Source organism: Bos grunniens, chromosome 26 (genome assembly GCF_055505025.1).
Source record: "Bos grunniens cultivar Pamir isolate PY7600 chromosome 26, Bosgru_T2T1.0, whole genome shotgun sequence".
In the NCBI taxonomy this organism is placed as follows: Eukaryota; Metazoa; Chordata; class Mammalia; order Artiodactyla; family Bovidae; genus Bos; species Bos grunniens.
This window is the reverse complement of record NC_141190.1, coordinates 11117473-11142015: the sequence shown is the minus strand read 5'-3', so window position 1 is coordinate 11142015 and position 24543 is coordinate 11117473. Positions and strand designations below refer to the sequence as shown.

Here is a 24543-nt window from a genome sequence, read left to right as displayed (position 1 = left end):
CCCTGGACAGAAATATATACACATATACATGTGTGAACACACACACACATGCAGATAGCCCTCCACTTGGCTTGCTTTTGTACTTTGGTATGTGGCTAAAAGCAGAGTGTCCTAAGAGAGAAAAACAAAAGAGATACAGGCTATTCTGTTGTATAGTTTGTAATATTTACCTTTTACCAAAAAATTTGTTCATTTGACTTAACAAATTCTATGCTCCACCTTGAGTGGGGGCGCTCTTCCTAATTATGAAAGAAAATACAGATGAATTGCATGCTAAGTCGCTTCGGTCACGTCCGATGAATTAGTACTACTAAAAATAATACATTTTAACAATGCAGTATCTCTCTGTATACAAATATTTATTGAATGAATTGGTGAAACTCAAGCTGAATAACACATAAACACATGTCTTTTGTGTAATGACTCCTGGGTAGGTACTAGCTTCAGACAGCAGTTTCCAAACTTTGCTGAACATTAAAATCATCTGGGAAAAACACTGTGCTCAGGTCAAATCCTGTATTAATTAAGTTGCACTCTTTGAAAGTGGCAAAGAAAAACCTGTATTTTTTAAAGACTTCTAAGTGATTCCAATGGGTAGCAAAATTTGAGAATTACTGTCCTACTAGATTGTTAATACATACATGAGGAATATGTGGAAGATAATCAATCATAATTAAATATCTTTGGGTATATCATGCTTGGATTTCTCAAGGACCAAGATTACATGATCTTTCCAGGAACCAGTCTTATGTCTATCTGCATTTGTATTGAGTTACTTTACACATGTGAAGGGTAATTTCAAAAACAGTGAATGATTCAAAAACCCTGGGGTGCACACTGTATGAGTTTGACCATGCTAATATCTAGCATTCTTATTAGGGGTTCCAGAATCTAGTATTCCCAAGAATTTGTCTTTCCATGGTAAATATTATCTAATGAATGGAGACGGAAACCAAAATAATACAAGGAAGTAGAACTCATTGGGAAAGAATGAAAGATTAAAAGTCAACTTGCAGGAAAAAAAATCATGACTCTATTATAATCTTAGTGACTTCATAGTAGAATATAAGATGACAGGTTATGTTCCGCACTGTCACAGACCCCAGGACATGGCACTTATGTAAGTATAAGAAAAAAAATAAGGGGCGGGGGGGACAAGTGGACTCATTACCTGATCATGTACTGTCATTTACCAGGCATTTTATACATGCAGTCTTGCCATAGACTGTGTCCAGTGTTAGTCTCTCAGTCGTGTCTGACTCTTTGCAACCCCATGGACTGTAGCTCACTAGACTCCTGTGTGCATGAAATTCTCCAGGCAAGAATTCTGGAGTGGGCAGCCATTCCCTTCTCCAGGGTATCTTCCTGACCCAGGGATCGAACATGCATCTCCTGTATTACAGGCAAATTCTTTACCATCTAAGCTACCAGGGAAGTTATACACTCCAGTGTTCTTGCCTGGAGAATGCCAGGGATGGGGAGCCTGGTGGCTGCCATCTATGGGGTCACACAGAGTCGGACACGACTGAGGTGACTTAGCAGTAGCAAGCTGAATATTACTGTCTCCTTTTTCCAGATGAAGAAATTGAGGCTCAAAAAATGTTCATTTTCTAAGGTGATGAAGCTATCAGGGATGAAACAAGGATTCAAATTCAGATTGACCTAGCTCTGAGCTTCGCAGCATTTTCTTTGCCCAGAGCTGTAAAACACAGTCCTTTCCCCCATCTTCTCCCTCCTCCTGGATCTCACCTGGGTACGACTCTGCCAACAATAAGCTGTAACTTATGAGTGTCAAACACTGTCCAAAGCAATGTGTGTGTATTAATTCTGCAAGGTAGGTAGTATTATTACTCTCACTTTACAGATAAAGGAAGCTGAGTGTGCTAGACAAAATAATGCCTGCCCCACCCCAAGATGTCATGCCCCAATCCCTGGGACATGTGAATAAATTACAGTGTGCGACAAAAGGAATTTTGCTGATGAGCATTGATGCTAACAAACGGGAGCTGCCAGCATCCACCTCCCGAGGCGGCCTGGCTCAGTTGAGCGGAGACAGATGTGTGGGAGAGGTTTGATCGCCTACGTTTGAGGAAACGAAAAGCTGAGGGAAAAGGCGTGCCTTGATTTGAATGCACTCTAATGACTGGAGAAAATAAGAGTCTCTGACGCCAGCAACTTCCAAGACTGAAAGCAATTCAGCCGTAGCACGTTCTTCCGGAGGCCAGAGATGATGTTTGTTCCCACGCTTCCAGAAACACTTAGGGAGAGAGGCTGCAGTTTGCCACAAGTGATATGGTCTTTGGAACTGGGTCGCCTCCTTGGACACTTTTAGAACTTCGGCCAGCCCTGGCTGAGGGCAGGTGGTGAGAGCCTGGTGGCCTTTCATGAAGAGTTACCATGACTCACTTCTCCGCCCTCAGCTGTCTTCCAGCACAGCTGCTCTACCCCTCCCTGATTGCATCATTAACTTTCCTCATGAGGCTAGAAGATTCACTCACTGTCGCGTCCCACTCTACTTTCTTTACATTGCATCACTGTATTGTTTTATGGGGAGGACAGTGTCTGTTTCAATGAGGCAAATCCTTTCTGCCCTGCTGTGCCGTCAGTGGAGAGCTGGCATCCCACTCACAGGCAGGATGGAGACCCTTTTGCTGTGTAAATAAGATGGTAGTGCAATTACTCAGGTCGTCCCCTCATGTCAGTATTCCTTGATATTCTCTATGCAGTGGCCTTTGTTTTCATTTTCCTCTATGCACCTGTGGCCATACCTGCTCTTTACACCTATTGGGAATGTTCTACGGCAGAAAAATGAGTGAACCATTCTCTGATCACAGTCTCCTTTTCCTTCCACTCCTTGACTCACACAACACCACTTTACTCGTGATTTCTAGTCCCTCTGCCAGTGTTTTTTCTCCCCATATGAAGGTGGATCATATCTTCATGTTGACTTCACTCTTCTCTGCTTATTCCTTTATTCTCATTTCCTGGCATATCTTTCTTCTCCTCTTTCCCAGGTCCACAGAGTATTTTCTTGGCCTGGTAGATAATAGGAGAAGGAGAAAGTAATTCATCTATCTTCCAAATCTTTCCGTTTTAGCCCATCCTCTCAGTTTTTAAATTCATAACCCAGAGATGGTTCTTTTGTGGTTTTGCCCTGAAATCTTCCCCTCAGGCATCGGATGACCCTCCAGTGGTTTCTTGAACAAGAAAAGGGCCAGGCCAACCTTAGACTTTGAGGGAGAGGAGCTGTAGGAAGTGGAGAATACAGCTATTAGTACTTTGGAATAAATTTCTGCCACATGTGCAAATAGCTATATAACAAAGTGACATGTGCTGTAACAAAGTCATGGGAGAAACCCAATTGGATTGTAACTGAAGCAGCCAGGAAACATTTACAATGATGTTTTCAACTGAAGTCTTAAGGCACATTCAAGTGTAAGACTAGGGGCTGCTGATTCATCTAACACAGCTTTATCTTCCTTTTTATTTATTTGGTGGCTTGTTGATTTGGGTCTTTATCAGAGAATGAAGATGCCTTATCTATCTAAAGCTTGCTCAATCAAGCTTCCTCATCAGTTCAGTTCAGTTCAGTTCAGTCGCTCAGTCGTGTCCAACTCTTTGCGACCCCATGAATCGCAGCACGCCAGGCCTCCCTGTCCATCACCAACTCCCGCTTCCTCATAAGCCTCTCTAAATGGATGAAATGTCAGAAGACATGTTTTGAACAAATTCATTTGGAGGAGATTTTTCCTTGGGAATTTGTATATTAAGTTAAATTTAAAATTATTCCTAGGGGTTAGATGTCTTGGGAATCTTGATGAAGAGGGATATATTATTTTCCATTTCTTTAAAAAAAATTTGATTAATGTGCTCAATGTTTGATTTGACACACACATGATTCCACACACACAGACGGAAAATACACTAAATCATCTTGATATGTTCTTGGCCTGGAAAATAAAATCTAGATTTATTTAAGCATCTGAGTGATTGAGAGCACTATTTACCTTCAGATAGTCACACTTATTTAGATTATTCTGTCCTTTTACCACCATTTCAAACGATATTCAGAGCTCAAAAAAAGGGACAAAAATGGATTAAGAGCCTTCTTCATGATTACAATGGTTATAACTTACTCTAGGAAAAGGAGAAGATAGGAACTTGGAAGTTCAGCAATTAAGAATGGGATACTGAGTGCAAATTTCCCCCCAGAAAAGTCAAATAATCCATCCAAACTGGCTACACTGTTTTGGTTCCATTCTTTCTACATACATCTGTGATGCCATTTTGTGTCAGGGCACAAGAAGTTTAGAACATGCTCAATGTTCACAAACCCATCCTTAGACATTTGCACATTTAACTGTGCATCAGTACACCTGGACACTTTTGGTTGGCAGGATTGGTACCTAGCTCTGATATTGGATTACTGACTTTCCCTTGTACCCTCATCCCCTTATTGTTTATTTATTAAAAATTTTTTGCCTCAACAGTCCCAGCTTCTTGATCTTGGATGTTCTTTTTTGGTTCAATAATTTCATAAAAAACTCTAACCATAATGGTTTTTAATCGTTTGTTTGTTTTGATCTGGTCTGAAGCCATTCTGATACCAACCAGGATTCTTGACCTTCCACAATCAATAGACATTGACCAGAAGCCAGACAAGAAACTCAGGCAAGGCCCTGCAGCTGGACACACCCTTACCCTCACCCTGTAAAGGAACCAAGGCAATCTCTCTCCCAGAGAGCAAAAAATACAACAGATTCCCTTGCTCACTCTCTGAGGGAGGGGCAAGCTGGTTCCTTTACAGGGTGAGGGTAGAGGTATGTCCAGGAGTTGGGTGGGAGTGGGTAGCTTAGGTCTTTTGTCTACCCCTTGAGTGGTATTGTACAGGAGAGAGGGATCAAGACCCTCCCCATGGAAAAGAAATGCAAAAAAGCAAAATGGCTGTTGGGGAGGCCTTTCAAATAGCTGTGAAAAGAAGAGAAGCAAAATGCAAAGGAGAAAAGGAAAGATATAAGCATCTGAATGCAGAGTTCCAAAGAATAGCAAGAAGAGATAAGAAAGCCGTCTTCAGCGATCAATGCAAAGAAATAGAGGAAAACAACAGAATGGGAAAGACTAGAGATCTCGTCAAGAAAATCAGAGATACCAAGGGCACATTTCATGCAAAGATGGGCTCGATAAAGGACAGAAATGGTATGGACCTAATAGAAGCAGAAGATATTAAGAAGAGATGGCAAGAATACACAGAAGAACTGTACAAAAAAGATCTTCACACCCAAGATAATCACAATGGTGTGATCACTCACCTAGAGCCAGACATCCTGGAATGTGAAGTCAAGTGGGCCTTAGAAAGCATCACTACAAACAAAGCTAGTGGAGGTGATTAAATTCCAGTTGAGCTCTTTCAAATCCTGAAAGATGATGCTGTGAAAGTGCTGCACTCAATATGCCAGCAAATTTGGAAAACTCAGCAGTGGCCACAGGACTGGAAAAGGTCAGTCTTCATTCCAATCCCAAAGAAAGGCAATGCCAAAGAATGCCCAAACTACCTCACAATTGCACTCATCTCACATGCTAGTAAAGTAATGCTCAAAATTCTCCAAGCCAGGCTTCAGCAATACGTGAACTGTGAACTTCCAGATGTTCAAGCTGGTTTTAGAAAAGGCAGAGGAACCAGAGACCAAATTGCCAACATCTGCTGGATCATCGAAGAAGCAAGAGAATTCCAGAAAAACATCTATTTCTGCTTTATTGACTATGCCAAAGCCTTTGACTGTGTGGATCACAGTAAACTGTGGAAAATTCTGAAAGAGATGGGAATACCAGACCACCTGACCTGCCTCTCGAGAAACCTGTATGCAGGTCAGGAAGCAACAGTTAGAACTGGACATGGAACAACAGACTGGTTCCAAATAGGAAAAGGAGTTCGTCAAGGCTGTATATTGTCACCCTGTTTATTTAACTTCTGTACAGAGTACATCAGGAGAAACGCTGGGTTGGAAGAAGCACAAGCTGGAATCAAGATTGCTGGGAGAAATATCGAAAACCTCAGATATGCAGATGACACCACCCTTATGGCAGAAAGTGAAGAGGAACTAAAAAGCCTCTTGATGAAAGTGAAAGTGGAGAGTGAAAAAGTTGGCTTAAAGCTCAACATTCAGACAACGAAAATCCTGGCATCCGGTCCCATCACTTCATGGGAAATAGATGGGGAAACAGTGGAAACAGTGTCAGACTTTATTTTTCTGGGCTCCAAAATCACTACAGATGGTGACTGCAGCCATGAAATTAAAAGACGCCTACTCCTTGGAAGGAAAATTATGACCAACCTAGATAGCATATTAAAAAGCAGAGACATTACTTTGCCAACAAAGGTCCATCTAGTCAGGGCTATGGTTTTTCCAGTAGTCATGTATGGATGTGAGAGTTGGACTGTGAAGAAAGCTGAGCGCCGAAGAATCAATGCTTTTGAACTGTGGTGTTGGAGAAGACTCTTGAGAGTCCCTTGGACTGCAAGGAGATCCAACCAGTCCACTCTGAAGGAGATCAGTCCTGAGTATTCTTTGGAAGGAATGATGCTAAAGCTGAAACTCCAATACTTTGGCCACCTCATGCAAAGAGTTGACTCATTGGAAAAGACTCTGATGTTGGGAGGGATTTGGAGCAGTAGGAGAAGGGGATGACAGAGGATGAGATGGCTGGATGGCATCACTGACTCGGTGGACGTGAATTCGAGTGAACTCCGGGAGATGGTGATGGACAGGGAGGCCAGGGGTGCTGCAATTCATGGAGTCCCAAAGAGTTGGACACGACTGAGTGACTGAAATGAAGTTGGAGTTTTGGGTCTTTTTGTATCTTTTGTCCAGAAACTGCCCCAGCTGCACAGGCACAAGTATTTTTAGTCTCTTGTAGTTTCTTTGTATTTTGTAGTTTGAGTAGATGTGCAAGCTTTCCAGGTGCAAGCTTTACAGCAAAGGGTTCCAGGTCCCAGGTTCCAGCCTGTCTTAATTCCTTCCTGTGTGTTGTACACACAGACAATTCCTTGGGCAAGGCCTGTCCGAGTGTGGGCCCAGGAACAGATTGCACTGTGATTCCAGACTCACCACAAGTAATTGCCAGTCCCATGGGGGTAGCTCCTTGACCATGTTCCAGGCCATGAACCACACCCATGAACGGATTTTCTCATGTTAGCCATTGTTTAACAGAGAAAACTGGACCTACGAATGTGGTAAAAACAGTGCAAATTTATGCTCACTCCTGGGAAAAATAAGTCATAGCATGCATATTACTGAATATTTGCCAGTTGTCCAAGCTTTAGGGTTTTCTTTAATTATTGCTATTGGGGGGGGTGGTGGGGAAGAGTAAATTTTAAGCTACAAATTATTTTTTTAGGGGCTAAAAAGATGCACATTAAAGCAATATCACTTCCCCGGTATAAGGAAGTGACACTGATTCTGGAAGGTAAAACCAGCTTCCTAGCTGCTTTAGAGGTGCTAGTTGCTTCGATGTACTTGCAGTCTAAGTTGAGTGTTCATGACTTTCACTTCTGCAGTTTTCAGCTAGAGACAGTGACTATCCACAATGTGTAGTAATGAAAATTTTGAATAATACATTGGAGAGAATCACTTAGCTCTGGAGAGTCTGGCCCGTTCCCAATCTGAGCTGCTTAAGTAATCCAATAGAAGGTAAGCTCTTCCAGGACACCAGCAGACTCTATCTTGTTTACAGTTGTATTTGGCACACAGTACTTGACATGATTAATGCTTGCTGAAAAGAAAATGAATGAATCTGACTCTCTGCTCACTACTTATCGAATAGATGTCTGTTGTAAAAATGATAAAACTTGATAAAGGCAATTAATTTTATTGTGAAACTAACCAGGAAACTGACGCTGTTCCATGGAAATATGACACTGAAGAAAGTCCATATTTAGACTCTCTGTATGTAGACTATATTTATGCGTTTGTCATAATTTATTCAAGAATTTTTTTTCCTCTGAATGCCTCTTTTATGATAGGTATTACACTAGAAAATATGAAAACAGTGGTGAGAGCATTGATGATCTGTTCTATTCTAAAAATGAGCAGGTCATGGATTTCTTCTTAGCTTAGTTTTATACCTGAAGGTCATCTTCACATCGGAGAAGGCAATGGCACCCCACTCCAGCACTCTTGCCTGGAAAATCCCATGGACAGAGGAGCCTGGTGGGCCGCAGCCCGTGGGATCACTAAGAGTTGGACACGACTGAGCAACTTCACTTTCACTTTTCACTTTCATGCATTGGAGAAGGAAATGGCAACCCACTCCAGTGTTCTTGCCTGGAGAATCCCAGGGACGGGGGAGCCTGGTGGGCTGCCATCTATGGGGTCGCACAGAGTCGGACACGACTGAAGCGACTTAGCAGCAGCAACAGCAGCATCTTCACATGTGTGTTTGGGTAGGGGTTGGGGAGAGAGGCATGAATAGGGCTGACAAATGGGAAAGTCTTTCTAAATTTTGCAATTTTGGAAAGGGATCTGTTCAAGGGATTAGTTATCTGTGGTAGAGACACATTGGCTCCTAATGAGATTTAATTTCTAGAGAAACCAGATGGACTTTTGAGTTAAGCCTCATGAGAGTCAACTGAACACAGCCCTTTCCTTCCCTCAGAGGAAAGAGAGAGAAGGGAGACGAAGAGGGAAAAAGGAAAGGAAGAAGAATGGGAGGAAGTGGGAAGAAAGGGAAGAAAACAACAGGGAAGGGAGAAGGGAGAAAGAAAGGAACAATCACTTTATTTCAATAGGTCCAATTCCCATTTTCTTCATTTTGTCAGCACCTCAAAAATCTTTTCATTGCACTTAATGACTCAAGATTACAATGACCATTAATATGGAACAAAACCAGAAGTCCAAGTGAGTCAAGATCATTTTCTGCCTTATTTTTCCTCAGAATTATTTCTTGTCCTCCTGGCCACTCATGGATGAGTGCTCAGTGGACTTTTCCTCCACTGCCCACCAGGCTGCCTGTCTTCATGGAGAGGCCTCATTGCCCTTGCTGTTCTCATTTCTCTGTCTCAGGAACACCACCTTCCAAGGGGGCCTCCCCTTGATTCCTCCAGTATTACCCAATTCTTTATAGTGAAACGAGCCTCCCCTTTGGAACTAAAGGCAAACAAGGTTATTCCTGTTTTCCTTCATTCTTCCTCCTACTCCAAACAACCAGAAGCAACCCAGACTACTTTTTAAATAAGTAACAATTCACATAAACAGGATATAATCGTAACTGAAATGTTAGCTTCTTAGTACTTTGAGTGCACTACTTGCTGTTTTGGGAAATCCACGGGACTAGGTCCATGGGTGTAAACAGTAGGAAAGTTGGCATAGAAAGTTTAAAACACTATTTCCAGGGAGAATAGGAAACAGCAAAGACTCTGTGATTTCTACCCAACTTTATGTATAACACAAACTAGAAGCTGTCATTTTAATAAAAAGCCAAGAGTTTATATGCAAGTCCATGCATGGCTCCTTTGAAATATGGGTCCTAATGGTGATTGTTTTCATTTTGCAGAGTATATGGAAGCAGAGCAAACATTCTTAAAGCTTCGCATTACATGAAGCTCTGCTGTAGCCAGACACTAACTATGCAGAAGCTTTATTTTGCATCTGGCATGACAGTGCCATTTATGGTGTTGAAATACTACCTTATAGCTTGGGTAGGTAGATACTATCCTGAGCCCAAATCCTTCCATCATCTGCCACTGCAGCCCCACCCCTCCTCAGGACCTTTCTCAGAATCTCTTCGTAATCTCTTTGTGTCTAAAGAGGTAACATGCAGAACATCAAGGGACACCCAGACCTGGGCTTCAGCACCATGACCTGTGTGACGTTGTTGCCTGAACTGCGGGTTGTAAAACATATTTGAAAGTTATCCTTGAAAAGGATTATTTCAATGCATGTGGCTTGACCAAAAATATATATAGAGAGAAAATACAAAGAGGATTAGAAGAAAGAGAAAAGCAAAATTACTATAGATGAAAACAGGATCATTTTCAAAGTTGGCACTCTTACCAGTTGCTACTCATGAGGAAAAATGATGCAATTTCAGAGCCAGACTGCATATCATTTGTATTCTTTTTGACAACGACAATACTCTAGATATTACTTGCATTTCTGAAATAATCTCATAATTTGCCTTCCTCCACCAGGAGACTTGATCCATGGAGCTCAGCACAGAATCTGGCATGTACTATATGTGTTATATTAAGTGTAGGTCAGGAAGCAACAGTTAGAACTGGACATGAAACAACAGACTGGTTCCAAATAGGAAAAGGAGTACATCAAGGCTGTATATTGTTACCCTACTTATTTAACTTATATGCAGAGTACATCATGAGAAACGCTGGGCTGGATAAAGCACAAGCTGGAATCAAGATTGCCGGGAGAAATATCAATAACCTCAGATATGCAGATGACACCACCCTTATGGCAGAAAGTGAAGAGGAACTAAAGAGCCTCTTGATGAAAGTGAAAGTGGAGAGTGAAAAAGTTGGCTTAAAGCTCAACATTCAGAAAACGAAGATCATGGCATCTGGTCCCATCACTTCATGGCAAATAGATGGAGAAACAGTGGAAACAGTGGCTGACTTTATTTTTGGGGGGCTCCAAAATCACTGCAGATGGTGACTGCAGCCATGAAATTAAAAGACGCTTACTCCTTGGAAAGAAAGTTATGACCAACCTAGACAGCATATTCAAAAGTAGAGACATTACTTTGTCAACAAAGGTCCATCTAGTCAAGGCTATGGTTTTTCCAGTGGTCATGTATGGATGTGAGAGTTGGACTGTGAAGAAGGCTGAGTGCCGAAGAATTGATGCTTTTGAACTGTGGTGTTGGAGAAGACTCTTGAGAGTCCCTTGGACTGCAAGGAGATCCAACCAGTGCATCCTAAAGATCAGTCCTGGGTGTTCATTGGAAGGATTGATGTTGAAGCTGAAATTCCAATACTTTGGCCACCTGCTGCAAAGAGCTGACTCATTGGAAAAGACCCTCTTGCTGGGAAAGGTTGAGGGCAGGAGGAGAAGAGGACGACAGAGGATGAGATGGCTGGATGGCATCACTGACTCGATGGACATGGGTTTGGGTGGACTCCGGGAGTTGGTGATGGACAGGGAGGCCTGGCATGCTGCAGTTCATGGGGTCGCAAAGAGTCGGACATGACTGAGTGACTGAACTGATTAAGTGCTCAAAAACTATTTGTTGAATGAAAGTGATTTCACACTTTCATCCTTCCGTTCCAAAGGATGATCTCCCAGGGTTTTTTATATTCTAAGAAAATAAGAAGACGTTTTATAACATAGATAAGATACATGTTTATTCAGTGATTTACTTAAGAAATATTTATTGTGTATTTACTATAGGCTGAATGCTGGGACTATAGTAACGTGGGACAAATTTCATTCACCCCTTTTACAGATAACTTGTACAAGTTTATGTGCCTGGCAAGTGATAAAATAGATCTGGAACTTCAATCATTTTTGGAAAAGTAGCTGTATTTATCATTTCAGCTTTGCTACAGCTGCCTATTTATGTGTGCTCAATTCATTTGCAAAGATGAGATGTACTTTCTATATAGGTAAGTGATAGATTTTGAGTACTTTTTTGTTTGTTTGACTCTAGATGTCCAGATCTGTAAGTAATAGATGTATTTCTGGCAAGTTGAATGTACACATAAATGTTATGAAATGAGTCATGTTTTTAGTGTAAAAGAAATATGCCCCTTTTTTTGCAAGACACAAAACAGCTTTGTGTCTTGTTTATCTTTTGATCCTCAGCACCTGGGATACTGCCCAACATGAAAATACTCAATAAACAGATTAACTAAATAATAGACATGTGCTTTCATGAATCACCCAGGACTCCCAAAGAAACTTGCGACCTCTGAATGTGGGTGTGATTTGCTCAGGTTGTCAGATGTAGAGGGTGTAGGTATCTGGAGATGGACATGCCAATCGGAGCCTTCACTGCTGCTACACTAAGTCGTGTTATCAATCACCGTTCAATGTTCATGGAAATTCACTGGGCACCTTGTGTGGAGCACGGAATACAAAGATGAGGTAGACTGGACTCTGCCTTCAAAGGGTTTCTATTTAAATATTTTATATTGACTTTGATGGGGAAGTATAAACTAGTGCCATAGGAGTACTCAAAGAATATCATAGAGTTCCATGGTTTTCAACAGCTCTGAGATCCCACTCCTTTCCGAGAATTTCAACATGAAATTCTCTTCATGTATAACTGCTTTGGGACAAGGTAAATGCAATAAATACAACATGAAGATTCTGAAAGAGGTTTTTCCTGTGCATCTTTATTCTAAGCCACAATTACTTATTAGGAAAGTGAAGTCGCTCAGTCGTGTCTGACTCTTTGTGACGCCAGGGACTGTAGCCTACCAGGCTCCCACATCCATGGGATTTTCCAGGCAAGAGTGTTGGAGTGGATTCTCATTTCCTTCTCCAGGGGATCTTCCCAACCCAGGGATGGAACCCAGGTCTTCCTCATTGCAGGCAGATGTTTTACTGTCTGAGCCACCAAGCCCTCACTATAGAGCCTGTGCTCTGCAACAAGAGAAGCCACCTAAATAAGAAGCCACCTAAATAAGAACCACATCTAGATAGGCCCTGCTCGCCACAACTAGAAAAAACTCATGCAGCAACAAAGACCCAGTGCAGCCGATAAATTAAGGGGGAAAAAAAAAGACAGTTCATTTTAACTGGGCTAATGGGGCAAGAACCTGAAGCGCTGGCTACTGGTAAACTCCTTGGATAATGTCCTGAAGAACAGCCCCAGCTTGTTCAGTTCAGTTCAGTTCAGTCTCTCAGTCGTGTCTGACTCTGCGACCCCATGAACCGCAGCCCGCCAGGCCTCCCTGTCCATCACCAATTCCCGGAGTACACCCAAAATCATGTGCATCGAGTCGGTGATGCCATCCAGCCATCTCATTCTCTGTCATCCCCTTCTCCTCCTGCCCCCAATCTCTCCCAGCAAGAAGGTCTTTTCCAATGACTCAACTCTTTGCGTGAAGTGGCCAAAGTAATGGAGTTTCAGCCTCAGCATCAGTCCTTTCAATGAACACCCAGGACTGATCTCCTTTAGGATGGACTGGTTGGATCTCCTTGCAGTCCAAGGGACTCTCAAGAGTCTTCTCCAACACCACAGTTCAAAAGTATCAATTCTTTGGCGCTCAGCTTTCTTCACAGTCCAACTCTCACATCCATACATGACCACTGGAAAAACCATAGCCTTGACTAGATGGACCTTTGTTGGCAAAGTAATATCTCTGCTTTTTAACATGCTATCTAGGTTGGTCATAACTTTCCTTCCCGGGAGTAAGTGTCTTTTAATTTCATGGCCGTAATCACCATCTGCCATGATTTTGGAGCCCAGAAAAATAAAGTCTGACACTGTTTCCACTGTTACCCCATCTATTTGCCATGAAGTGATGGGACCAGATGCCTTAGTCATGTGTAAAAATTTATTAGGGAAAGAAGCAAATTCCATGATACATCCAGCCTATCCTTGTCCTAATCTAATTTCTGACCAGTCAGAAATATAAGGTAAAACTTTATTTTACTAGCAGCATTTTGATCTCCTTCTTCCTCAAACAACACTTTTCAGATATACCCTGACCTCCAACGTTCTCTCCAGCTCCAAAAATTTGCAATGTCACAATTCCAAGAAAACTTCTGAAAAATAGAAACTCTGAAGTCTTACCAGAATCCTTGCCTAAATTAAACAATACTTATAAATGCAGTAGTCACCCTCAAAATAATTTATTCTCCAACTTAAAAATTTCACACTACATTTCTTAAAGTGAGTCATATTTTGCAAAAAAGAAATTGTTACATGTTATTCATACTTCTCTGCTTCACATTCTGGCGCTGAGTTAGAGAGTGGTCAAGGAATCATTTTTTTTTTTTTTTTCTGTTTCCTTAAAAAATTCGTGGTCCATGTCAGTTTCTTCTATGGCTTTGCTACAACTACTGGGTAATTATCTGAACACCAGCTGTGGCTTCCTTTGAAACTTTTTGGATATGGCTAGCAAGCATGAGTTCAGACGAAATTACATTTATCTGCTGTTTCCTGTCCTCTAACCAAATGTTTTGACCATTTGTTTAACTTAGAAGGGAGAGGCTGCTGTTTCTCTCTTCAGTAATTCACTTTTGCCAGGATCATAGCAAGTGTTCCGAAGGTCCTGAATAGCGAGATGGTTTGCCAGGTGTCATGTGCAGAGTCCTTATTTCCTGTCCAGGAATGTGATGCAAACTTGGCTCTTGAATCATGGATGTTTTTTGAAACATATTTGTATGTTTAGGGAAACAGATGAAAGAGTACATGTCATTTCAGTAAATACTCTCCCCCCGCCACCTCTAACCACAAACAATAACTTAGTCTGGGAGTCCCAAAACTTTTATCCTGAATGCCCCTAGACTAGAAAAAAAATGATAATATTTTATTATTATATTGTGGCAAATTAAGGTTCTAAAAATCTTGCCCAGGGATCCACGCCTACGATGCTGTTCTGTATCGTAAAGCTATGAATCTGTCTTCACCAAGGCTCTTTTACATTTGAGTTAGTCATGTATCATTTAACCACCAAGATTCTCTCATGGTAGCCCTAATCCCTGTCTTAACCCACAAGACATTGTGTTTTCTCCCGGATGTGACATTTCATCTCCTTCTTTCAGTTGCTTGAATCCAGCTACCTGTCTTCTGGGTCTTTCCTGGCCTCTGCTCCTTGAATCATCTTTTCACTCATGATCCTTGAATTTAATGGCAACAGCTGCCTTTTATTAAACTCTTCTCTGGGAGGAAGTTTAGCAATGAGGTTAAGACCATGATCCTGGGGTCAGATTATTGTGTTTTAAAGCCTGAGGATGCTACTAGTAACACTGGGGCTTACCACAGTTTCCTCGTCCATTAAGTGAGGCTAACAATTCTACCTCCTTCACAGCACTGTATGAGAATTAAATAGATAATACACATAAAGTACCTTTGCTGGCAGGCAGTAAACCATGTTTAATGTTCAGTTCAGTTCAGTTGCTCAGTCGTGTCTGACTCTTTGCGACCCCATGAATCGCAGAACGCTAGGCCTCTCTGTCCATTACCAACTCCCGGAGTTCACTCAAACTCACGTCCATCGAGTCAGTGATGCCATCCAGTCATCTCATCCTCTGTCGTCCCCTTCTCCTCCTGCCCCCAATCCCTCCCAGCATCAGAGTCTTTTCCAATGAGTCAACTCTTCGCATGAGGTGGCCAAAGTACTGGAGTTTCAGCTTTAGCATCACTCCTTCCAAAGAAATCCCAGGGCTGATCTCCTTCACAATGGACTGGTTGGATCGTCTTGCAGTCCAAGGGACTCTCAAGAGTCTTCTCCAACACCACAGTTAAAAAGCATCAGTTCTTCGGTGCTCAGCTTTCTTCACAGTCCAACTCTCACATCCATACATGACCACAGGAAAAACCATAGCCTTGACTAGACAGACCTTTGTTGGCAAAGTAATATCTCTGTTTTTCAATATGCTATCTAGGTTGGTCATAACTTTCCTTCCAAGGAGTAAGCGTCTTTTAATTTCATGGCTGCAGTCACCATCTGCAGTGATTTTGGAGCCCCAAAAAATAAAGTCTGACACTGTTTCCACCGTTTCCCCATCTATTTCCCATGAAGTGATGAGACCAGATCCCATGATCTTAGTTTTCTGAATGTTGAGCTTTAAGCCCACTTTTTCACTCTCCTCTTTCACCTTCATCAAGAAGCTTTTTAGTTTCTGTTCACTCTCTGCCATAACGGTGGTGTCATCTGCATATCTGAAGTTATTGATATTTCTCCCGGCAATCTTAATTCCAGCTTGTGCTTCTTCCAATCCAGCATTTTTCATGATGTGCTCTGCATAGAAGTTAAATAAACAGGGTGACAATATACAGCCTTGACATACTCCTTTTCCTATTTGGAACCAGTCTGTTGTTTCATGTCCAATTCTAACTGTTGCTTCCTGACCTGCATACACATTTCTCAATAGGTAGTTCAGGTGGTCTGGTATTCCTATCTCTTTCAGAATTTTCCACAGTTTATTGTGATCCACACAGTCAAATGCTTTGGCATAGTCAATAAAGCAGAAATAGATGTTTTTCTGGAATTCTCTTGCTTTTTCGAGATCCAGTGGATGTTGGCAATTTGATCTCTGGTTCCTCTGCCTTTTCTTTTTTCTTTCTTTTTTTTTTTAAATTGAATCAAGCCCAAATCCCTCAGTGCAGCATCCAGAGCCTTCCATTATCTGGCCCTGCTGTACCTACTTCACCTTATCTACCTGTGTGCCCTCCATCATGATAAGACTATATGGGCTTTGACTCCCTAGTCTTCACCTCCAGGAATCTTCCTCTGCCTTTTCTAAAACCAGTTTGAACATCTGGAAGTTCACGGTTCATGTATTGCTGAAGCCTGGCTTGGAGAATTTTGAGCATTACTTTACTAGCATGTGAGATGAGTGCAATTGTGCGGTAGTGAGCATTCTTTGGCATTGCCTTTCATTGGGATTGGAATGAAAACTGACCTTTTCCAGTCCTGTGGCCACTGCTGAGTTTTCCAAATTTGCTGGAATATTGAGTGCAGCACTTTCACAGCATCATCTTTCAGGATTTGAAAGAGCTCAACTGGAATTTCGTCACCTCCACTAGCCTTGTTTGTAGTGATGCTTTCTAAGGCTCACTTGACTTCACATTCCAGGATGTCTGGCTCTAGGTGAGTGATCACACCATTGTGATTATCTTGGGTGTGAAGATCTTTTTTGTACAGTTCTTCTGTGTATTCTTGCCATCTCTTCTTAATATCTTCTGCTTCTATTAGGTCCGTACCATTTCTGCCCTTTATCGAGCCCATCTTTGCATGAAATGTGCCCTTGGTATCTCTGATTTTCTTGACGAGATCTCTAGTCTTTCCCATTCTGTTGTTTTCCTCTATTTCTTTGCATTGATCCCTAAGGAAGGCTTTCTTATCTCTTCTTGTTATTCTTTGGAACTCTGCATTCAGATGCTTATATCTTTCCTTTTCTCCTTTGCTTTTAGGAATCAGCGAACTAAAATGGACTGGAATGGGTGAATTTAACTCAGATGACCATTATATCTACTATTGCAGGCAGGAATTCCTCAGAAGAAATGGAGTAGCCATCATGGTCAACAAAAGAGTTCGAAATGCAGTACTTGGATGCAATCTCAAAAACGACAGAATGATCTCTGTTTGTTTCCAAGGCAAACCATTCAGTATCACAGTAATCCAAGTCTATGCCCCAACCAGGAATGCTGAAGAAGCTGAAGTTGAATGGTTCTATGAAGACCTACAAGACCTTTTAGAACTAATACCCAAAAGAGATATCCTTTTCATTATAGGGGACTGGAATGCGAATGTAGGAAGTCAAGAAACACCTGGAGTAACAGGCAAATTTGGTTTGGAATACGGAATGAAGCAGGGCAAAGGCTAATAGAGTTTTGCCAAGAAAATGCACTGGTCATAGCAAACAACAACACACAAGAGAAGACTCTACACATGGACATTACCAGATGGTCAACACTGAAATCAGATTCATTACATTCTTTGCAGCCAAAGATGGAGAAGCTCTATACAGTCAGCACAAACAAGACCAGGAGCTGACTGTGGCTCAGATCATGAACTCCTTATTGCCAAATTCAGACTTAAATTGAAGAAAATAGGGAAAACCACTAGACCATTCAGGTATGACCTAAATCAAATCCCTTATGATTATACAGTGGAAGTGAGAAATAGATTTAAGGGACTAGATCTGATAGAATTCCTGATGAACTATGGATGGAGGTTCGTGACATTGTACAGGAGACAGGGATCAAGACCATCCCCATGGAAAAGAAATGCAAAGAAGCAAAATGGCTGTCTGGGAGCCCTACAGTAGCTGTTTAATGTTAGCTTATTATTATTACTGTTCAGGCATTGTGGTAGGCAGCCTCTAAGATGGCTGCATTGATACCTACCTCCCCTGCCCTGATGAAACTCCTCCTCTTGAGTGTGAGGCAGACCCAGTAATTCACATGACTAAGTGGTGGGATATCACTTCTGAGATTAGATTATAATGACGGATTTGTCCTGAGCTCTCTCAGCTTTCTCTTAGAGTGCTCACAGTGGGGAACGCCAGCTGCTATGTTATGAGACAGTCCTCAGAGAGGCTCATGGGTGAACTTAGAAGCAGATCCTCCAAGATGGGCCTTGAGGTGGCTTCAGCCTCAGCTAACATCTCAATTGCAGCCTTGTGAGAGACCTGGCATAGCACCCCCTAGATTCCTGACCCATGGAACTGGTGAGATAATAAATGTTCTTTGTTTCCAGTTTGCATGTTTTTGGGTACAGTTGACCCTGAACATCACTAGGGTTTAGTGGTACCTATCTTCTGGTCACTGGAAAATCTGATTATAACTTACAGTTGGCCCTTCTTATACATGGTTCCTCCCTATCCTCGGATCATGTGGTGCTGAAGTACATACTTAATGGGAAAAAATCCATGTGTAAGTGGACTCATTCAGTTCAAGCTCATGTTATTCAAGGGTCAACTACAATTTGTTACATAACAATAGACACCTTGGAGAAGGAAATGGCAACTCACTCCAGTATTCTTGCCTGGGAAACCACATGGCCAGAGGAGCCTGGCAGGCCACAATCCACGGCATCACAAAGAGTCTAACACAACCGAGTGACTAAACAACAACAACACAGTAGATGACTAATACAAATACTATGCTAAATCTTGTCTCATAAAATAGCTCCTTTGTCTTCACAAACACAGAGAAGGGTAAGAAACACTACCCAGATTACAAATGAGGCAATGGAGAGGCAGAGCCCTTGAGTCGCTTGATTACATATAGCCAGTACTTGTTCCTAGCCCAAATTTGAATACTAATCTTTCCGTCTGCTATCTCATTCATTAGGTTTATTGCTTCTCCCCCGAAGCAAATTAATTCTTTCAGTTTTTCATTCCTTCAGTCAATTTATCAATCATTCAACCGTTATGTGCTGGGCACTGCTCTGAGGATTACAGTGATGAAAAAGATTGACACAGTGCTGACCTCATGGAGCTCCCATCAGTGAGGAGAAGTAAAAGACATATTATGATAAATTCACATCATAGTAAGTGCTGTGGCTGATGTAAACAGTGTGACAGGATGAAGATCAACAGGGGCAGGGGTGAGAGAGTCACTCAGACTGCAGAGTTGGTCGAAGGCCGAAGACTGAAACAGGAGACTGAGTTAGCTTTGGGAAGCCTTTCAGAAAGAGCCATCTAAGAAAATGGGCCTCTCGCTCCTTAATTTCCTACTCCTTGGTTTTCTACAATATCTTTGCTCAGTCGCTACAGTCATGTCTGACTCTTTGCAACCCTGTGGACTCTAGCCCATCAGGCTCCTCTGTCCATGGGATTTTCTAGGCAGGAACACTAGAAAATGGGTGGGTTGCCATGCCCTCCTCCAGGGGATCTTCCCAACCCAGGGATCAAACCTTGTCTCCTGTTTCTCCTGCGTTGCAGGCAGATCTTTACTGGTTCTTAATACCACAGCCTCCAACCTTGGAACCTTACCCAACTCACCTTGGATTTGCTTACTGCTTGGAGTTACATTATGTTCATCATTGATGAATTCGAATTGTTCACATTTGTATCAGCCCTTTAAGGTTGTTCCATATTCTCCTTTGTAAATTTGAAAATACTTACCCAATTTAAATTCACCACCATATCCCCTCAAACTTTTGTTTTCTTTATACCTGTGCCAACCCCCAACTTTATATTGGGATTTGTCCCTCTGCTCATAGAGGGATTATAATTGCAATTTTGCAGCTGTCATATGTGTTGCCTGGCACATAGAATATTCTAGAATGACTTGTTAATGTTGATAAATGTAAAGATGTTTGCTGTAAAGTCATTAAAGTCCAGAGTAATAGTATCCGAATTATAAGAAAAAAATTCAAATATCCATTAAATAATAAGAAATAACTCCTTGTTCTCATGGGAGCTTACATTCTGGCCAGAGTCCAAGCCCTCATCTTAACTATGAAGAATAGTATATTAATGAAAATATATTTTAGCTAACATTCCATTTCCTGAACATAGTCTTTTAGAGTGGACAGTTTATAACATACTGGGTTTGAAATACAGATGGTTTTTATTTTAATTGATTTGAAAATGCAAATAAGTAGGACCTATCCCATGTATAGAAGATGAGAAAAGATATGAGGGTTGGTGAGGAGACAGTAGGAGAAAAATATGGGAAAGAAGAGAAAAGATGGAAAGGGCAGTAATCCAAGGGATATGGGAAAGAAGAGAAAAGATGGAGAGAGCAGTGGTCCAAGGTGATCTTGCCATGAATTAGATTTTGTATTAGCAGCTGCAAAGACAGATGAAGTGGTGCTTAAAACAAAACATGGATGCCTTCAAAACAAACTTTGCATATTGGCTCAATAAAGAAAAGTTGGCATTTACTTGCAGCTTTAATATTGCCCATGATTTTCATGGCACTTTGGCTATAAAATTCAAACCTAATTTGTACACTCAACATGGTCATTCCTTATGTCAGAATTAAAGCCCTTTTAACTGAAATTGAGTCCATCCTTGCAGTACATTCTATTGGCTAAAGTACTAAATAGAATGAGGGTTGTCTTTAATACAAATCGAGACCTTGAAATGGTTTATAAAGGAGACTAAAATGTAAGCAATCTGGTCTGAAAATAACCGTTGAGGAACTATAGCTGTTTAAGCAGCTATGCTGCATGGAGTGTACAACTGGTCTTTTAACTGTTGCAATAAATACATTGGTTAAATCACTCAGTGTTATATTTAATAAGTTGATCTGTTTAATCACTGCCACAAACAGCCTCCTATTGAAATGGTGGTGCTTTCAGTTTCATTCAGCAAATTTACCTTCAGTGAACTTACAAACTACAAGTGAATTATTGAGTTTCCCACAGGGAAGTCTCATTGCTTGTGCATTCTAAAAATTCAGACATGTTTGAAGGGATCTCTTTCAATAAGTAACAGGAAGATTTTCCTTAAATAATGCATGAGAGGCACCTATGTCACACTTTTAGGATTATCTGCTAATCAGACTTATCAAGCTTCTTTCATGTAGTGTACCAGAAAATTAAGAGTAAAAAGGTCTGAACAGATACTTTTTAGAATCATTTGTGACAGAAATTGACGTATTTGTATGTGTGTATGTGTGCCAACAAAAACAATTGACCAGATACAGACTTAAAGAAGGGGCAGGGTTCCAGAATTATTTAGAGGTTTTATTTGCAAAAGTAGAAAATCTTTGTGAGGTTATAGAATTATTATCAAATATTCAGAAATAGTCTCTCTCAGTTGAACAACAATATCTGATGAGAATCAAATCAGTCTTTGTTAGACTAGGAATGGGTTCGTGCTAATTCGGCAGCTTTCTGTCATGTGGGGGCCAACCTTTCTAAAGTTGAGCATTTCAAATTTCCAAGCTGCTGTTGAAGCTACATTCTCTGACCATTTCAAAGAGTTTTTCCTTGTGCAAATTATTTGCCTTTTCTGAGGCTTGGATTAAAGCTGACCTTAGGACATTATTTCTATGCATGTCTAACAGACAATCTACCCAGACTCTTGACTTTTCCTGAAACAATGTGCCTGAAACCTGACTATCCACACACTGAATTTCCCTTTATCACTGGGCAGTTTTTTTTTTTTTTTTTATCTACAATGCACTCAACACATAAAACTTCTTAGCTAGACTAACCTTTATTTCTTGATTGACTTCTGGATAAGTATCCCAAGGTACTCAGGGTATTGGTCTTCTTTATCTGGTCTCTTTCATCCTTGAAATAAGCAAGAAGTTTTTAAAAAGCTGGCAAGCATAAATATTAAGCCACATTTCTTATTTCAATCCTCACTAGAATTAGAGAATCTTACAGATGCAAGAGATCCCAGAAGTCACACTGATCAGCATGGTTAACTTGGTAATTCATGACTCCTAAGTTAGTCTAAGGCTGATAATGTCTCCTTTGGCCATAGTCTGTCCACATATAATATTAGGTTTTGAGGACTACTGGAGGGTTCTCTTAGGTGATGGAGTATAGTTTCATGACATAACATTATGAAATAGAGGCAAATATTTGTATAATGCCTACCATGTGCTAAGCAGTATTCTAGCACTTCATATAGCTCATTGAACTCACATGTAACCTTCGTGACAACTCTTACCATATACTATTATTTTCCACACTTTACATATGAGGAAACTGGGGAGACTAAAAAACTTGGGCAAGGTAAGACAGCTAGTAAATAGGAGAATCAGGAGTCAGATCCTGGCAGCTTGGTTCCAGACTCTATGCTTAACAAGTACCTCAATAAAATAAAAGGAATTCTTATATCAAGTAATGATAAATTTATAGAGGTACCATTGCAAAAGCCCATAAAGTTTTTTTCTGATCTCCCTGAAGGCTTTGTGGTGATCCATCCACTCACTCTTTTTCATTGCCTTTGAGAATGGCCAGCGTCTATTTACAAAGTTGTTAGCAATCATTAGGTATGCCACTTCTGGACAGGAAGAGTACTACTCTATGGAAAGATAACCAGCTTATTTGTGGCTTCAATACATCTGAGACTTGGTTTCAAAAACTGAAAGCTATGACCAATAGCTCACAGCTGTACTGTGGTCAAATGCGTCTTTACTTTGTGAAGATTATGTAGGCAGCTCTTCTCTGTGGGTGTGTGATTCTTGATCCTAGAAATTACTTCTACAACTAGACTTCTTCTTGGAAGAGGTCATGGCAAAACACTTCAGTGTTCTTGCCTGGGAAATCCCATGGACAGAGGAGCCTGGCAGGCTACAGTCCATGGGGTCACAAAGAGTTGGACATGACTGAGTATATACATACACATGCACACATGATTTCCATATAATAACTATACACTCAGAAGAATGCCTACTACCAAAAAGGCTGACAATAGCAAGTGTTGACAAGGATGTGGGTCAATCAGAATTCTCATATATTGTTCACAAGAATAGATTTTGGCACAGCCATTTTTAGATGGCTGTTTGGCATTATCTACCAAAGATAAAGATAGGCTTATTTTTAAATTTTCAAATACCACTTCTAGGTATGTAACCAACAGAAATGCATACACATGCTTATCAAAAGGCCAGCACCAGAATACTTTTTACAGCACTAATTGTAAAAGCCCAAAGCTGGAAGGATAAAAAAGATAAATATGCATCAGCACAGTAGGCAAACCAACTGTGATACAGTCACACAATGGGATGCTACACTGATATACAGATAGGTGCAAAAATATGAATCAGTCTCACAAATATACTGTTGAGTAAAAGAAGCCAGACCAAAAAGCCATACATACTGTATGAGTCACTTTATGTAATGTATGCAAACTGGTAAAACCTCTGAGTGCTTTAAGCTTATCCCCTGGATGGGCAGAGATGGGGAGGGGCGTCAGGAGATTTCTGAGTTCCTGGTGGTGTTCTGTTTTTTTTGTTTTTTTTTTTTAGGGGGGGTGCTAGTTACATGGATGTAATCAGTTTATTAAAATTCTGTTGAGCCTTACTCTTAAAAGACTTCCCTGGTGGCTCAGACGGTAAAGCGTCTGTCTACAATGCAGGAGACCCGGGCCATCCCTGGGTTGGGAAGATTCCCCTGGAGAAGGAAATGGCAATCCACTCCAGGACTATTGCCTGGAAAATCCCATGGACAGAGGAGCCTGGTAAGCTACAGTCCACGGGGTTGCAAAGAGTAGGACACGACTGAGCAACTTCACTTTCACTTTCATACTCTTATGATGTGCACACTTTTCTGTAGGTATGTTATATGTTAGTAAAAGATTTTTTTAAAAAAGTTATAGGCATGCAGTTTCCCCGCATAGTCTAGTGAATAGTACATACCATCAGTGTTTCAAGACAGTGAGTGAGTCTACTCTTCCTCAGAGAATGACTCTTGATTTTGGGAAGAAAGCCTGGCCAAATCCCATCACCCTTTAACCAAACAGAACCAAATAGGCAGAAGTGAATATTTAAAATGTAATCAACCTCTTTTTCAGATTTGTAAAAATGTTTGGATTAAAGAATAAATAAACAGGGTTTTCAACTAGAAAAACTGTCCCATTTTGACCTTCATATTAATTTTCTAGATAGTTTAACTTGGAATTAAACTTTTATGTGTCCATGGGGGCGTGAGGGAATGTGTTTGAGTTGTTGTATACTAGTATTCAGGCTTCCCAGATGGTTCTAGTGGTAAAGAACACAGTGCAAGAGATGTAAAAGATGTGGGTTTGATCCCTGGGTCAGGAAAATCCCCTGGAGGAGGGCATGGCAATCCATTCCAGTATTCTTGACTGGAGAATCCCATGGACAGAGGAACCTGGTGGGGCTCAGGGTCCGCAAGTTCTCAAAGAGTCGGACACGACAGAAGCAATGTAGTATGCATGCAGGCATGCTAGTGTTCCTAGCAGCATAACTTGCAGCCTG

The 24543-nt window shown here is 41.1% G+C and overlaps 1 protein-coding gene across 2 annotated transcripts in view; it reads right to left on the bottom strand.

The window, feature by feature from the left end:
- Positions 1 to 1776: 1776 nt before the first annotated feature.
- Positions 1777 to 24543, bottom strand: part of FAS (Fas cell surface death receptor) — a 102045-nt gene continuing 79278 nt past the window's right edge. The window contains exons 11-13 of one of the 2 annotated variants that reach the window (XR_015155573.1): positions 23962 to 24051; positions 21805 to 21883; positions 1777 to 3036 (exon numbers count right to left, since the gene is read on the bottom strand). The gene's annotated coding sequence lies outside the window, so the exon portion shown is untranslated. Of the gene's footprint in view, positions 3037 to 21310; positions 21884 to 23961; positions 24052 to 24543 lie in introns of those variants that run through there. The other variant, XR_015155574.1, reaches the window with a different exon arrangement.